This window comes from Sceloporus undulatus, chromosome 5 (assembly GCF_019175285.1).
Source record: "Sceloporus undulatus isolate JIND9_A2432 ecotype Alabama chromosome 5, SceUnd_v1.1, whole genome shotgun sequence".
NCBI lineage: Eukaryota > Metazoa > Chordata > Lepidosauria > Squamata > Phrynosomatidae > Sceloporus > Sceloporus undulatus.
The window spans coordinates 8,076,412-8,093,756 of record NC_056526.1 but is presented as its reverse complement, the minus strand read 5'-3'; positions in this window follow the sequence as shown (position 1 = coordinate 8,093,756).

The following is a 17,345-nucleotide window of genomic DNA, read 5'->3' as shown; positions in this document are numbered from 1 at the left end:
TGGTGCAGCCTTTAGATGGCTGTGCCAGCGACGCAAGGAAGAAAGGGGCCGAGCGGCTTCTTTCTCCTCCTCCCCGCCACCATCGGGTGTCCTTGGAGCATGAAGCCCCAAGGACACCCCTTTCCAGGCCGCGGGGAAGCGGCCTTTTGCCACTTCCCCATGGCCTGGAAAGAGGCGGATCGGGGCCTCGGAGGCTGCTGCTCTGGAAGCTGAGGTCCGATCTGGCAGGAAAAGCAGCGCCTACAGGCTGCCCCAAACGGGCGGTCTGTAAAGTGCCATGGTCTCCAGAGTTTTAGTCCAACACTCAAATACTGCTACATAGTAAAGTTATGTTGCATAAAAGGTAATAGCTCTCTGGCTTTTCTTCACGAATGAAGATTTAGGAAGGACTCATCCCGCTCTTTCTACAAGTGCGTTGATGACTAAAAAGGCCAGTCCGAGATAAACAAGTCCGGTTGCAGAAAGCACAGCAGCAGGTGTTAGAATCCTGAAGTATTCTACCAGGTGTATTCAAGCTGTGGATGCTGGGGGATGGGTTGCGCTTAGCATAGCTTGTAGAGATGGTGATATGTAGTGCTAGGCTGGACCAGGTGTGAGTTATCTAGTGTCCTTGAGAGGCTGGCTTGCAGAGACTTGGAATGTAGTTTCGTTTCTGTGGGAAGAGCAGCTCAGGGAATAGGGATGGAGGATGGGAACTAGTGATAGGAAGGAGGGGTCCTGCTGCACGGGCTTTTGCTGGGGGGTTGAGTACTTTGGCTTAGAGGGAATTTATACATTGCTTTGGTTGGGAGGGGTCAGTCTCAGCTTAGAAGCGGCGTGATGAGGAATGGCTGATTCTGGAACCTTCAATAAAGTTCTGTTGTTTCATTAAACAAGCTGACTGGTTGATTGTCCAGGATTCTGGTCCCACACTCTGACACAGGTCTCCTTGGGTGATGTTTCTGGGTTGTGGTTCTTTCTGCGTTGTCATTTCTCTTCGAGACTCGTTTGGCGTGAGCTTTCAAAAAAGGCTGCAGCATCATGGATAGTGCGTCTCCATGCCTCCCGGTGCAAGGCCAGGGCGGACCATTGTTGGTGATCAGTTTGGCCAAGCCTGAGATGTTATTTCAGGGAGTCCTTGTATCTCTTCTTTGGAGCACCCCTCTTACGCTGAACCGTGGCGAGTTCACCATAGAATACTATTTTTAGGATTCCAGTAAATGTTAACAATTTTCTTCCACTGCAATAAAGTCTTTGAAAACCACAAAGTTTTCAAAGAGTATTCTCAAATCAGAACTTCTTATGTCAAAAATCTGCACATGGTTGTTTTGTGCAGAAGAAGAGGGTCTCAACCATAGGTGAATGGCCCACAAAGGACCGTCACAAAAACACAGAGAAGAATATGATGACTAAATTAATGAAGGTAATGTTTATAGTCAATATGAATAACAAATGAACGGGAATATGTGCAGAACTAAATAGAATTTGGCAACACACCACCAGTGAGAAAACCTGCATGAAACCCTGGCAAAATTAATATTACAAATAAAAAATAAAAATTTATAGAGTAACTTAGGCAGCTGGATATGTTTAGCCTGGAGAAGGGAGGGTTAAGCGGTGACATGATAGTCGTGATTAAATATTTGAAAGGACATCCTACTGAGGATGGAGCAAGCTTGTGTTCTGCTATAGTATTCAGAGTATTCCAAGGTCCTACAGACAGGCCAAAATAAAGCTGCTTCAGGTCACTTTGGAGGTATGGTGTTTCAATGATGCATGTGTCCTAAGAGTCTGGAAACTGCACCAAAGCTGCACTCCAGTCCTTAGGACTGTAGCATGGCTTTGGTGCAGCTTCTGGACTCTTAGGACGCGTGTATAATTTAAACAGCATACCTCCAAAGTGACCCAAAGCAGTTTTATTTTGGCCTGTCTGTATCAGGCCAAAGTGCAGGAAAAAGAGATTCCACCTAAACATTTGGAAGAACTTTCTGGCAGTAGGAGCTGTTTGACAGTGAAGCACACAGCCTCTGAGTGTAATGGAATCTCTTTCTTTGGAGGTTTTTAAACAGAGGCTGGATGGCCATCTGTTGGATATGCTTTGATTGTGAGTTCCTGCATGGCAGAATGGGGTTGGACTGGATGGCCCTTGGGGTTTCTTCCAACTCTAGGATTCCAGGATTTCAGTATTCTAAATACAGCAGGAAAATCAAAATATCAGAAATGACCTCAGAAAATAGTGCAACAAAGAACAAAACCAGAAAATGAATGAAATTTATAACAGCATGTAAACATGCAAAGCCAAATCTAAGGAGGAGCCCTGGTGGCGCAGTGGTTAAATGCCTGTACTGCAGCCACTCACTCAAAACCACAAGGTTGCGAGTTCAAGACCAGCAAAAGGGCTCAAGCTTGACTCAGGCTTGCATCCTTCTGAGGTCGCTAAAATTAGTACTCAGATTGTTGGGGGCAAATTAGCTTACAGTTGTAAACCACTTAGACACTGCTAGTTCGGTATGAAGCGTGTATGTTTGTTGGTGTTTTCCAAGGATAAAGAAACTCCAGCTGTGGGTAAAGCAGAATAGCTGCTATGGAAATGTTTGCTCCATTGACTGGTAAACATGGAACTGTGACTTCTTGTAAAAGGTATACTGACAGCCATTCCCAGGCCTTCTGTAGCTATTTCATATGAGAACTTCTTCAATAGGAATTATCCAGTATTTCATGTGCCGGTATCACTGGCTACAAACTGAATGCATGCAGCACTAATTGTAGCACTAGAAAATGTTCCTAGATATTCCTATTATTTTGTTATTCACATTGACTGTAAATATTATCTTCATTTATTTTGTAATCATATTCATTATTATTTTTATCGATGTTTTTGTGATGTTCTTTTGTGTTTTCTGCAAAAAAAAATCACTTTCTGTGCAGAAAATATTTCCATGAAGAAATATTGTTTCCTACACAGAAAGATGCTGGTTTTGCTGCAAAAATACTGTTTTCTGCACAATACAACCATGCAGAATAAGTCTTCAAGATTCATGTCTGGCTATGATTATTCTCAGTAGGGTGTCTTAACGCTTGAAAATATTTTCTGAATAGTTCAATAGACCATTTTCTGAATAGTTCAAACATTATTTCCATCCTTAAGGTTACATGAAGAACTAAGATAGTTTTTGTTTATTTATGCAAGGCTTCCTTGACCTGGTTGTTTCATTTCACCTTTGCATATTATTCATTTGGATGGAAACAAATGGCTGAAATATGTTGAAGTGCTCTTCTCTTTGGAGGTTTAGGAACCTATCCCTATTCTTCCATGTTATTTCTCCCTCTGATACCAAATTTTCAGTTTGCTCAGGAACAAATCTCCTTTGTAAACTAAGGCCTGATACAAACAGCGCAGAAGCACCATCCTAAGGCCAAAACTAGGGCTGGGGAGCACGCAGCAAATGCACGCTCCCCAGCCCTAGTTCGTATGGATGGCACCATTTTGAAGGTGCACCATCCATACACAGCGTGTGATGATAGTGTCATGCACATGCCGCCTCCACATGGACCAGTGCATGCATGACGTCACTGTATCGCTAGAGGGTGCTTGCGGCGCCCTATCTATGGCACAGAAAGGAGCTCCAAAATGGAGCTCCTTTTGGGCTTGCACTTCATTCCTGTGGCGACTAGAAAGGTGGCCCCTTTCTCCCATGGCTGTGCCTGTTGGGGTGTCCGGGGGCATGCAGCCCCAAGAATACCCCTTTTCCAGGCCATGGGAAAGCGGCATTTTGCCGCTTCTCTGTGGCCTGGAAAAGCGCCAGATTGGGGCCGCAGGGGCTGCCGGTATGGCTGTCCTGGCCCCAATCCTCCGCAACAAGGGGCAGTCTGTACCACGCCTAAGGTATATTTGTATGTCAAAATATGCTTCTTCTCCCTTCCTTTTCATTAACCTTCTATCATCATCCAGCAGTTTCAAAGGCAACAAAGTATTTCCTATAGGCATACATGTAAATATCTCTTGTCAGTTTCAAGAGCAGTAAATCCTTCCTGACTAGCCAAAGATTCACTTAAGACAAAGCAGTTTAGTATTGCAAGGATGCTATCCCTTCAAAACCAGGGAAATCCAGCACTAGCAAATCTCATGGCCCATTCCGACACTTTCTCTTTCCCAGGGGTTTATCACACTGGGACTGATTTCAACATTAAAGAGAGATTAAAGTGCATTTAAAGCATCCTGCAAATGAAGCGGAAATGTTGAGTAATTGCACAAATTTTTATTGCATGCAATTGTACAAATAAAGTGATATTGGAAATGCATTGTTGCTGAAATCTTGAAAGTATGTGCATTAATGCTTCTTTGTAACCACTTTAATGGCGGGTTTTGTGCGACGTCATATGACATTGTTACGTGTAATTATATGATTTTTACAGGATATTCATAGGATAAACTCCAGATCTCCTTCATGTAAAAAACTCCCCAAAGGGCATTTGTATTTAAATGTATTTCTCACATATGGACAAGAGGTGGCAGTATTGCCTATGAATTGAAAAATTATTCAGTCTTACACCAGACATGTCTGAATACAGTCCACCTCCTGAGATAATCTTTATTACTTTAAATTTAAAAAATTCTCCCAAGTCTTTTGAGCTTTAATTCTACATTTTAACTTGTTTGTTGATGGCCTTATGCTGAAACTTGCTGCTTTGTAGTTATTTTATTTTAATATTGGATTAAAAAAAATTGCATGTATCCACAAGAAATTACTATGGAGAAGTCTATATGCATTCAAGAAAGAAAGAAAGAAAGAAAGAAAGAAAGAGGGAGAGAGAGAGAGAAAGAAAGAAAGAAAGAAAGAAAGAAAGAAAGAAAGAAAGAAAGCGGTCAGGCAAATACACAGGGTAGTAAAGGGTGAAATTTTGTAAGCAGTCAGCAGTTATGCACAAAATACATAAAGTACAGGACATTTACATTAAAATTCAAAGGTATAGAAAACCATTTACAATTACCATTCAGACAAAAAAGTGTTGATCATAGCAAACATCCTAACACTGATTTACTATTTTATCCTGTAATGTGATATCTTGATTCAGGCCACAGGAGATAGAACTGAACAGCTATCAAACTATAATTCATCCAGTTCCCACTGTGATCTCCCTTTGAGTTTTGTTTACTGAAGAAAACAAGCAAGGAAAAGAGGTCCCAATTCAATGTGCAACAGGTTTGCCCCTCACAATCCTTTATTCTTAAACACCTTTCTGATCAAATGACCCTCCAGGTTGCATGCATTTTTTTCAAAGCCATCTTTTTTTAAAAAAGTTCCCAAAAAGTTAAGGTATAGCAGCACAGTAAGACCCCATATTACGTAGTTCGTATTAGGCAATGTCAGCTATATTCCAAAACCTGCAGGTCTCCCATTAGTCATATTTGCACACTGTCCCAGTCAACTTCCAGCAGAAGCCTACCATAGAATTGTAATGGAGGATCTAGAAAATGACTAGTGAGAATACTTCTCTAGATAGAGTGCAACAGATAATTGCACTGGAGGACCTAAAAAATGCCTAGAGGAAACAATTGATTGTTCATTTTAGGTAACAGAAATAATGTTCCAGATTATACACAAAATTCATTATATGTGAAAGGTCTCAGAATTGATCCCCTGTGTAATACAGAATCCTACTGTAGTTTTAAAAAGAAATTCAGCAAAAACCTTTCCAAGGGAGAGGAAGCTGGACCTGTCCATGCCGAATTTCCAAAGTAGATGGCACATTGTTCTGTATAGCCTTCAGGACCCAAATCCTGTTGAGGCCTTTTTAAGTGCTCGTACACTCACAGGAATGAGAATTTGGCAGTTTTATAACATCTGTATCCAGTAAGGGCCTGCTGCTACATTACTACATAGGGAAACTGGCAAAGTGACCGATGCACAACAGGACCAATGCACAATGGTTCCAATGCCCATTGGTTCTCTTGTGCATTGGGATACTGGCTAAGGATTATCAGTCCACCTCAGTAGAGCCTGATGCACACTGGGACATTCTTGTCGGTGTCCCATTATGCATCTTCCCAATTCACTAACACCATTTCTTAGCCCCTCTGCTTTATAGCTAAGCATGTGTAAAGTTATGTAATGTAGATGGTGATGGAGAATTCTGGCCTAGGTTTTTAAAACTGGTTTTGTTTGTTTGTTTGTTTGTTTGCTTGCTTGCTTGCTTGTTTGTTTTTCTATGTACCATCTATGGAATGAAGCATATCCCAGCCCAAGCTGAGCATTTGAAAAGTCCCACCGACTTTTCCAGAGGAGAACGTTAAGCGCACACTTGACTTGCACTACTTCTAGGGATTAGCCACCCAGCTACGATGGGTCATGTGAGATGAAAAGACCCAGGAGCCCTTATGGCTGACTCAAACTGCTGCTGCCTTGGCAAGGGTTCCTTTGTAAACAGAAGCTATTTATATACCTTGGCGTGCTTTTGTCAGGGCTTTGCTGAAGTAAGCGTCGGGCAGAAACAATAGCCCCTAGCCTGCTTAAAGCCCTGCAGCTTAACTGCCATTTGGTTCTCTTTCGATTGTGTTCTGTGTGAAGGCGACCTTGTGATTTGAGCATCAGAAAAGGTCCGGAGTCATAACACCATCCTTGCCAAGTCCCCCATCTCACCAAGTAGAATGCTTTCTTCACTGACATGGGGGAAATGGGGTGGAAAACACAAAGGGCTGTCCTTTGCTAGGTGTGGAATGGATAAACTGCATAAGGTCCTTTTAGTTTTGAAAACAGAAGCAGTGTGTGTTAAAGCGTTGGACACAACTAAGGTGATCCAGGTCCTAGTCCCCACTGATCCATGAAACCGACACGTAAACCTGACCCATCCAGCCTCCCCCCCCCCCCTCTCTCTCTCTCTCTCTCTCTCTCTCTCTCAGCCTGACCTGCCTCACAAGGTTGTTGTGGTGATTACAAGTATGAAAAGGGAAGAACCAAGTTTACTGAGATCATTCAAGGACCAGGAGGCTGGTTAATTTCCAAGGAAAGTACAAGGTGTTGGTTATTATCTTAAAAGCCCTACATGGTTTGAGTCCAAGTTACCAATGGGATCATCTCCTCCCATATAATCCTACACTCAGGTCCTTTGGGGAACATTTACTTCAAATGGCCAGAACTAGACTTGCAACTACCATCCAGAAGTCATTTTTATTGGCCACCCCTAGACTGTGGAATGACCTGCTGTAAGAGATTCAGCAGCTAAATTTGCCATCTGAATTTAAAACAGTGTTAAAGGCCTATCTCTTCCAGCAAGCCTACCCAGTCAAGTTTAAACTATGAATTTTATACTGGTTTATTTTTAATTTCTGTTGGATGGTTTTAATGTGACCCACATTTATATATTTTAATTTAATGTGATTAAATGGTTGTTTGTGTGCTTTAATCTATGTAGTACCCTACCTCAAGCCTTGGGGAGAGGCAGATAAGAAATAAAATTTATTATCATTGTTGTTGTTGTTGTTGTTGTTGTTGTTGTTAAATGCATGTGCTATAATTGTTAGAGGACTCAAAGTGACTATGGAGCAGGTTTCTGTTGCAATTAGAACTGCTGAGGTTATTATCAGAAGACTTTCCCATATATATATATATATATATATATATATATTTCATTCTTCTGGCTGCTGGATTTGAATCTGTTGGGTCTGTAGTCACAAGAGGGCAGTAGAGGTTTGTTGTAAATTCATTTCTTTCTCTTGCAGAATAAAAGGCATCTGACAATAATGGTTGAAGAGCCAATGTGGAATCATGATTTGAGTGCTGGACACAGGAAATTATCAGACAAGGGAAATTGGAAGTATAATCCAATGGCAATCTGAACGCAATCATGGGGTTTCACGTTATTGCGTGATTACCCACTACACACAAATTCGGGCAATGGGACGTCAGTCCGAACGCAATCATGTGGTTTCACGTTATTGCATGATAGATTGCCACACACAAATTTGGGCAATGGCATGCTATTTTCGGACAATGGGGAGCCAGTTTGAAAGCAATGCACATTCACGTAATTGCACTAAACTAGCGACTTTAAGTGAATGCGTTCTGGCCCCACTTTCTTTTCATTCAAATTTAAGAGAAATTCCTCCCGTTTGATAAACTCCTAAGACTCTGGGCACCAAGGTTTGAATCCCCACTTGCCGTGGAAAAATACTGGATGATCTTGGGCAAGCGACACTCTCTCAGCCTCAGAGGAAGATAAAAGCAAACCCCTCTAAACAAATTCAGCCAAGAAAAACACATGATACAATCTTAGGATCACCGTATCTCTGAAACTATTTGAAGGCACCCAACAACAAAAACAGAAACAATAGAGTGTAGTACTTGAATTGAAGACTACCAAGGAATACCAGGTGCGAGATGCTATATTTGAGAGGAAGGAACTGACAAAAACATTTCTAAGTATAAAGATGAATAACCTTCTCTGTCAAAGAGCTCAGGTGCCACAACAAACTACAAATCCCAGGATTCAATCAGATGGAGCCATGACAGCTAAAGCAGTGACAAACTGCATTAATTCTGCAGTGTGCCAACAGCTGCAAGTGGCCTCTAAGCTAAAAGCCACCTAACTAGGATTGCCAACTACCCATGCTTTTTATGACATATCTCTTGGAGACTTCACAAAATTCAATTGATTGATTAATCGTGTTTTTCTGTTCTTTTCTATACATGTAATTTCTACTTTATATGTTGTGTATTTGTCTGCTGTTGATCAGTTGTCTTCATGCAGTACGGTTTATTTGGTTGTTTATAATTGTGCTCAACTCACACAAACAGACAAACGAAATTGTGACTAGTACTAGTTGTTTGGTTTTCACTCCTAGCAAGTTGACAGTTTTTTATTAATTTCTTGATACCAGCTTTTCCTTAGTAGTAAGTCAGTTTTCAAGCAGGCACATATTCTTCTTGCACTGGCAAAAAGAAAATATATCCGATTATCGTACCAAGGAATGCAGAAATAACAACAACAACAATAATAATAATTTGAGCAGTTGGGGTGGAGCCAAATGAACAAGTGCTGGCTATTATTAAGTCTAGCAACAATTTATTATTAACATATTAATCAATAACAAATTCATCATTATAATGAGGACTAATAATTCTTGATATACAGTGGGCCTTGGTATCTGCTGTAGTTTGGTTCCAGGACCCCTGTGGATACAAAAATCTATGGATGCTCAAGTCCCAGTAAATACAGTGACACATTGAAATGGTGTCCCTTATATAAGATGCCAAAAACAAGGGTTGCTTTTGGAATTTATATTATTTCTGAATATTTTCAAGCCATGGATAGTTGAACCCATGGATAAAAAATTTGTGGATAGGGCTGATTGTAGTAATAAATATGAATCACCTATTGATTTAAGATGACCATATGAATTTCATAGATACAGAATGCTCAGTGGTAGTTTTGCCAGTCCCTTCTTATCCCTCCACCCCTAAAAAGTAATACAATATGCAGGTAACGTCATCACGCATAACACATTAATCTCAAACTCTGGGTTCCTCCCACTCCATCTGCACTCTGTCATTCACCATGTGAGTTTAAATCAATGTCACCAATTATAGCTGGCTCTATGCAAAGTTATGAATGGGGACATGTCCTGTGATAACCTCTGAGGCTGCTCCCTGCTAAGGCAGACCATCCATTCATAACCACAGAAGCAGAGGATCAGGTTGAGTGAAATTGGCCTGCCACCTTTCCCTCCTCTCTATCCCTATTCAGATGATCATGCTTATCTTCTGATGTGGTTTCAAGGTGACCCATAAATTTCACAATTAGAGGCTGGCATCAAACTGAATATGGAATATCCCACACAAATCTGCACAAAATTTAGAATCATACAGGACATTGTATTCCCCCATTGCTATGTATGGCTGTGAAAGCTGGACAGTTAAAAAAGAAGATAGGAATAAAATTAATTCATTTGAGATGTGGTGCTGGAGAAGGGTGCTGATGATCCTGTGGACGGCCAAAAAGACAAACAAATGGGTCCTAGAGCAGATCAAGGCAAAAATCTCCCTGGAAGCCAAGATGACAAAACTGAGGCTGTTGTAGTTTGGACATATCATGAGAGGGGAGGACTCACTGGAAAAGACAATAATGCTAGGAAAGGTGGTGGGAAGTAGAAAGAGAGGAAGGCTGCATGTTAGATCGATAGACTCTATAAGGTCATGGGTATGACTTTGCAAGAACTAAGCAGAACAGGGGAGGACTAGGAGATGTCTCATCCACAGGGTAGCCATGGGTTGAAATCAACTCAAGAGCAGTTAACAACAAAAGTGAACCAGACCGGCATGGGATGGCACTTTATTTCAGGATGCAATACTTCATTCCATAGAGCTGGTAGCTTTCAGAGGATGCAGTTCTGCTCAGGGTTCTTCAAGTGCAAAACCTTATTCCCTGCCCAATAGGTTCAAAATGTTTGCTAGCTCCCTTCAAGTTTAGACTAAGTTTAGAGCAGATTGACAACACCGTTGACATAGAAGCCACTTCTGGTTCCATACTGGAGTCTAGCTTTGTTGTTATTGTTGTGTGCCTTCAAGTCCTTTCCAACTAAAGGCAATCCTAAAACAAACCAACGATGGGGCTAAGAGTGTGTGACTCACTCAAGGTAGGTTTTCATGGCCGAGTGGAGAATCGAACCCTGGTCTCCAGAGTTGCAGGCACATTACTATATCACTTTGGATCCCAGAGACCAAAATGGAGGCATTATCCCCCAAGTGAAACTTCCCTTAAGTCCCCAAATTTCTTTCATTACATTAGCTAAAAAGTTTAGTTGAATATTTAGCAATATGGTTTAATATGTGATTTTTTTTTCATTTTTGCCTGCTTGCAGATACTTACAGAGGAAGGGAAAATAACTGTCCTCCCTCCATCTATCATAATCCAAACTTGCTTCAAGATGAAGGCTTTTACAAATACAGTGTGTACTGCTCAGCAGAGTTTACTCCCAAAAAAGCAATGTTAAGATACACTGTATCCATACTGGCTGAGAATATGGGGAATTGTAGTCCAATACATTGGGAGGGGGTTGATTGGTTGAAGGCCACCTGACTGTGTCAGTTGCATGTTGTATTCTGACGTTCCTCAACCTAAATTTCACCATGCACTCCAGATGTTTGGTATTTCAATTTCCACCAGTCCCACTTAGAAATGCTCAAATCTAACAAAAAGACTCCCCCAAAAATAACTTTTCCAAACTCTGAACCAGCCAGAAAGGAACAGCATTGTTCCATTTGTCTTCTTTCAGCCACACATTTGATGCTGAGGATTTTATGATCATAGAATCATAGAGTTGGAAGACACCCCAAAAGCCATCCAATCTAACCCCCTGCCATGCAGGAACTCACAATCCAAGCATCCCTGAGAGATGGCCATCCAGCCTCTTATTAAAAACCTCCAAAGAGACTCTCCCACTCTCCAAGGCAACTTGTTCCACTGTTGTGTTCCACTTTTCTTAGCCAAGGAACAGCTCTTACCATCAGGAAGTTCTTCCTGATATTGAGGTCGATTCTCTTTTCCTGTAATTTGAATCCATTCACTCTAGGTCCAATTCTCTGGAGCAGCAGAAAACGAGCTTGCTCCATCCTCAATATAACACCCCTTCAAATATTTAAACAGGGTTAGCATGACCCCTCTTAACCTTCTCTTCTCCAAGCTAAACATACCCAGCTCCCTAAGTCGCTCTTCATAGGGCTTTATGGTTTCCAGACCCTTCACCATTTTGGTTGCCCTTCTCTGGACAAGCTCAAGCTTGTCCACATCTTTTTTGAATCATGGTGCCCAGAGCTGGACACAATATTCCAGGTGAGATATGACTAAATCAATATAAAGTGTTACTATTGCTTACTTTAATCTAGATCAGTGGCTCCCAAACTTTGGTCCTCCAGATGTTTTGGACTTCAGATTTCCTGACTATTGACCAAGCTGGCTGGAGCTTTTTGGAGTTGAAGTCCAAAACACCTGGAAAACCAAAGTTTGAGAATCACTGGTCTAAATACTTTACTTCTGTTGATAAAGGCTAGAATTGCATTGGCTTATTTAACTGCTGCATCACACTCATGATCAACTTGTGGTCTACTAGTACTCCTAGATCCCTTTCACATGCAGTCTGGTCAAGCCAGGTGTCCCCCATTCTATATCTCTGCATTTTATTTTATTTTTTTCTCCCTAAGAGTAGTAGCTTACATTTCTCCCTGTTAAAATTCATTTTGTTAGTTTGGGCCCAGCTTTCTATTTTGTTTAGGACCAGGAGTATTTTGACTCATGTCCCACCTGCCCAATGCCCAAGCTGGCCCACTATCCAGGTAGTCTTGAAATGCCCCAGACTGCTCTCTTTTGTTCTCTCTTTCTCTCCCTTGTGAGTCACAGACAGGGAGCGAATGAGCACATCCCCTGCATCTGTCAGTATTTTTCCATCCTTCCCACGATCTTACATAACCAAAGCACGTTTTTAGAAATGCAACCCAAGGACAGCACCCCCATCATCACTTCTGCACCAATGCCTGGATGTGCAAGTGATTTCAGCAGACCTCATACATATGACTTGGGTGTACCAGAATAACCTGGCTTGGCAATTGTGGAGTGGAGAAGCAGAGGACTGAGAAGGAAAGTGGATTTGGAGACCAGGATGGAAAGAAGCTTTGCTTACACAAACATGCAAAAACCACAGATCTCCCCTACTTGACAACCTTCCCAAACCTGATATCATCTAGATGTGTTGGAGTGCAATCCTCACCATCCTCTCAAAACATGATTCTGCTGTTTTGGGAGAATACGAGTTTAGAGGGTGCAAGATTGAGACAGCCTGGATTAACCAATATGCAAGTTTTTCCAAAGTGTTTCAGCAAAAACTATAAAGAGATCTAGGGAATCTTAATGACTTACAGATTATAAGAAGAGCTGTGCTGGATTTTAGACAACTAAATGCTTGCGTGTGTCTCTTTGTGTATGTGCCTTCAAATCACCTGTTGACTTATAGTGACCCCATGAATTTTCTTAGGCAAGGAATACTGAGAGGTAGTTTTGCAAATTACTTTCTCTGAAATATAGCCTATAGCCCTTCGTTTTCTTTGGTGGTCTCCCATCCAAGTACTAACCAGAACTAACCCTGCTTAGTTTCCAGGATCAGATAAGATCTGGAGTATTTAGGGTATTTGAGTCATATTACTAAGTTGAAGTAGGAGAGTTAAATAATCCTTGTAGCCAGCCCCAGTTAACACACTGTTCTGCATCTGAGCAGGTCTATTGATCTTTTGTTTCTCCTTTTCTGTTCCTCCCCTTTTTGCTTTGGAGTTCTGTTTATAAATTCACTATTAGCCTGCTTTTTCCTCCATCAGAAATGGGTTTAGCACTTTGGATAGTTCCTTTAAGTGTGGAGTAATACCTGGAGTGGATTCACCACCCCTCTGACACTGTTTCAGAGCAAGATGGTTCCTCAGAAGCCCTTCTGTTGGCAACTGGGTGAAGAAGGCAAATAGGTTGGGATGTGAGTCCCATCACGTACACTTAGTATTTCGCCAAATCCATGAGAGAGCAATAGATTCTCACTAAAAGCCCCTTGCCAAATCCATCAGCTGCATTAACACCCCCTGAGGCATGATTCGCACCTCCAGTTGAATGCAATGTGATAAGCCAATCTTGGCAGGTCTTCTGTTTTCCTAACTCCCTCCTCTGTAATGTCAATTTATGCTGATTGCTTCCACATGAACATCAAAGAGACTCAACCAGATTTACAGAACATAAGCTACCATTAAACACTTAGACCAAATTACAGGAAATGAGCCCACAAAAATGTTGACTTTGTATTCACAGACACAAACCCTGGATTAAGCTGAAATCCAGGGATAATGTGGAAGATTACAATGCAAAAGATTCTGGAAGTCTAATGGTGATATAACCACACCACTGCTTTGCCACCATTGGTGATTGTTTCCATGGGAATTAAAAGGGTCTCCTTGAAAGAGAAAATGCAAAGGATGCTTCATAGGTGTCTAAGAGAGAAGCTTTTCAAGAGGTCTTGCTTTTCTCATCCTGACACATTTGACAACATGACTGACAATATACAGTGGGCCCTTGGTATTCACTGGGATTTGGTTCCAGGCCCCCCTGTGGATACCAAAATCCATGGATGCTCAACTCCCATTATAGAAAATGTTGTTTGTTATATTAAATTGGAAAATCAGTGTTTGCTTTTTGGATATTTTTATTTTTATTTTTATTTTGGAATATTTTCAAGCTATGGACAGTTGAATCCATGGATGCAGAATCTGTGGATACAGCGGGCCAACTATATCCAACATTTGTATAGCAGTTTCAAGTATTCAAAATTTTGCATTTCAATTGTTGTATGGAAAATCAATGCATTGATAAATCCCATTAATTCAATGGGTCTACTCTAGTCAGGATTAACAACAGGATTTAGGCTCTCATGTGTTATATCCTGTCCTGTATCAAAATAACTTCAGGGCATGCTCCCAGGAAACATATAGGCGGAATATGAAGGTGTTATTTATTCCCCTTTGGCTCTCCTCCTACAAATTGTATAAAGGTACACTGCTTCTGAAACTGGATGTTCCATCTTGCCAATACATTTATTATTATTATTATTAACCTTTATTTATAAAGCGCTGTAAATTTACACAGCGCTGTACATACATAATGGACCTCATTTCAAAACTGACTTCACATTGACCTAATCCCCCTTTAACACTATCTGAGATTTGAAGTTTTTGTGAAATATTTTATTTTCTCTGGAGCCACAACAAACTACAAGTCCCAGGATTCCATAGCACTGAACCATGGCAGTTAAAGTGTCAAAATGTATTATTTCCGCAGAGAGGATGCCACCTAAAGTAGAAGGCTATTATAGCATCTTGAAGGTTGCAAACTTCATAAAGCAGCTGTTTGTCATATGAAGAAATCACAAAGCAAAGTTCTTCCTGGGTTGCTGGTATGAAGGAGGACCTTCATTTTTGAAGGCCAGCTAGCAATCTACATGAGAAATTACAAATATCTAAAATCGTGGATCTAAAAATTGTACATGTCTAAAAAGCACAAATTGTAATGTCTGCGAAAATACAATGAAGCAATTCAAAAAAAAACAGTGGAAGGTGACATATTAAACACTTCTGTGTGCCCTGGAAGCATCTTACAAATGGAGCATTTATTAACTGGCACTTGAAAGACAACAGTGTAAACAAACAAAAAAAGACCACTTCATTGTGCATAGAAAGCTAGCACACCAGGGACAGAATCTTTCTCTTGCATGCTCCTTTTCTTTATGCAAGGAGTTATGCAAGCAAACACAAGTCCACCTCTGTTACATAAAGTTTCCCTGAACTCTGGCCATGCCATTGCAGCCTAACTGACTGCTGCAGAGCGAATCCCTTCTGTAGCCAAAAGCCCATTCTGGGCTTCTCTCAGCATCCTTTATCCTCAGATGACCGAGTTTTGATCCTGGATTCTGGCATCAAATTACATTATTAAAGCAATTCAACAGAGCAGTTCCTTTTTAACTCCCCTATTGTGGCATTCCTCAATGCCCTCAAAATGAATGCCCTGTGGGATTTTAGAATATGTGTGCACAACCCACATATTTGGAGCCCATGCTGGTAAAGCTGTTTGGCACTGAGAAGCTGGTGGTTTTCTTCCTAAGAAAATAAGGATGGGGAGAAGGCAAGGTAATCTTAAATTGAATGCCATCAAAAGTCCACATCCCAATCGGATCCAACTTGTGGCAATTTAGTTTTCATTTTGGACCTGGTACCACCCCATAGTTGGCACTTAGTAACCATTCCCCAACTCTCCCACAAGTTAATATTCAGTGGGGAAAGTGCTTTGAAATTCCAAGTAAAAATTTGAATTGGAGCAGCAGCAATAAAAAATATGTTTGTCACCACAGCATAAATACCAGGCTGTTGTCTACCCTGAAGCACTCCAAGGAAAGCCATAAAAACTGTGGAATCAGAATATTTTCCATACCCAGGAAAATACTCACCCTGCACATTTGATCATAAGCATTTTTGGAGTGGAGGAAAACCACTAATCCTTTTTTTTTTAATGCCAGTTGTGTAATCTATGAATCCCAACTCACAGGCACACCGAAAAATGCCTGCCTGCTGCTGTTTCCAGCCTATGGTCATTTGATCAAGAATGGGAGGATGCCAGCCAAGAGATTAATACTGTTACTAAATATGGATATTGTTACTGTGACCTGAGCTGGGTTTGCTTTGGGTAAAATGAAGCACTAGGTGGTGATGCTCTCTTTGTAATTGTTTGCTTTATTTGCAGATATGTAGGTAAAACATCTATGGAAACAAAGAGAAGAGACACAACCCTACCACTAGGAAGAGGGAAGTGGCTGCCTTGGTTGGCAAGTGGCAGTAAAGTAGACAGAACTGTGTATGGAGTTTATCACACTGGGGATAATTACAGCATTAAAGAGAGAATGCAGCACATTTAAAGTATCCCACAAAGAAAGCGGAAATGGCGAATAATTGCGCTAATGATTATCACACACAATTGCACAAATAAAGGATATCAGAAATGCACTGTCGCTGAAATCCTGAAAGTAAAAAGATATGTGTTAATGCTTCTTTGTGACCACTTTAATGGCGAGTTTTGTGCGATGTCGTGTGAAATTGTTTTGCGTAGTTACGAGATTTTTCCGGGATATTCGTGGGATAAACTCCCAATCTCTTTCATGTGATAATCTCCTATGTGTGTTAGATGACCTGCCCGTCTGCTGCAAAGGATGGAAAATTCACTTTCTGGGATTTCAGATCCGGGAATGACCAATACAACCTGGCTGCTGGCTTTCCCATGCTCTGTTCTGCTGTCCTCTAGTGAATTTTCCAACTCACTTCAGCGTATCTAAGAACTTGGATCCTGTACCATCCTCATCATCTCCTGAGATATCTTTCTCTAGACTTGTGTGTCAACCCACAGAGAGAGAGAGAAATTACAGTCATAATCTTTTCCAGCCATCCTCACACCCAGCACTTTCTTTCCTCTCTTTCATAAAACTCAGGATTTCAAAATTGATTTCTTTCATCAGTGACCTTGGCAGCTGGAAGTGGGTATGGCAAAACTTCTAGTAGCTTGGAATCCAAGTAGCCACCAGCCATCAACACCCAGTAATCTGGACCCCACAGTCACCAACAATATGGCATGTAATAATAATAATAATAATAGGTTTTATTTATATTCCGCCCAATCACTGGGAATCCGAGCGGTTTACAACAGAGGGGATAACAGACAGTTCCCTGCCCACAGGCTTACAATCTAAAAGACACGACACAAAAGGAGAAGGGAATGGTGAGGGGGGGGAGGGAATCAGGTCC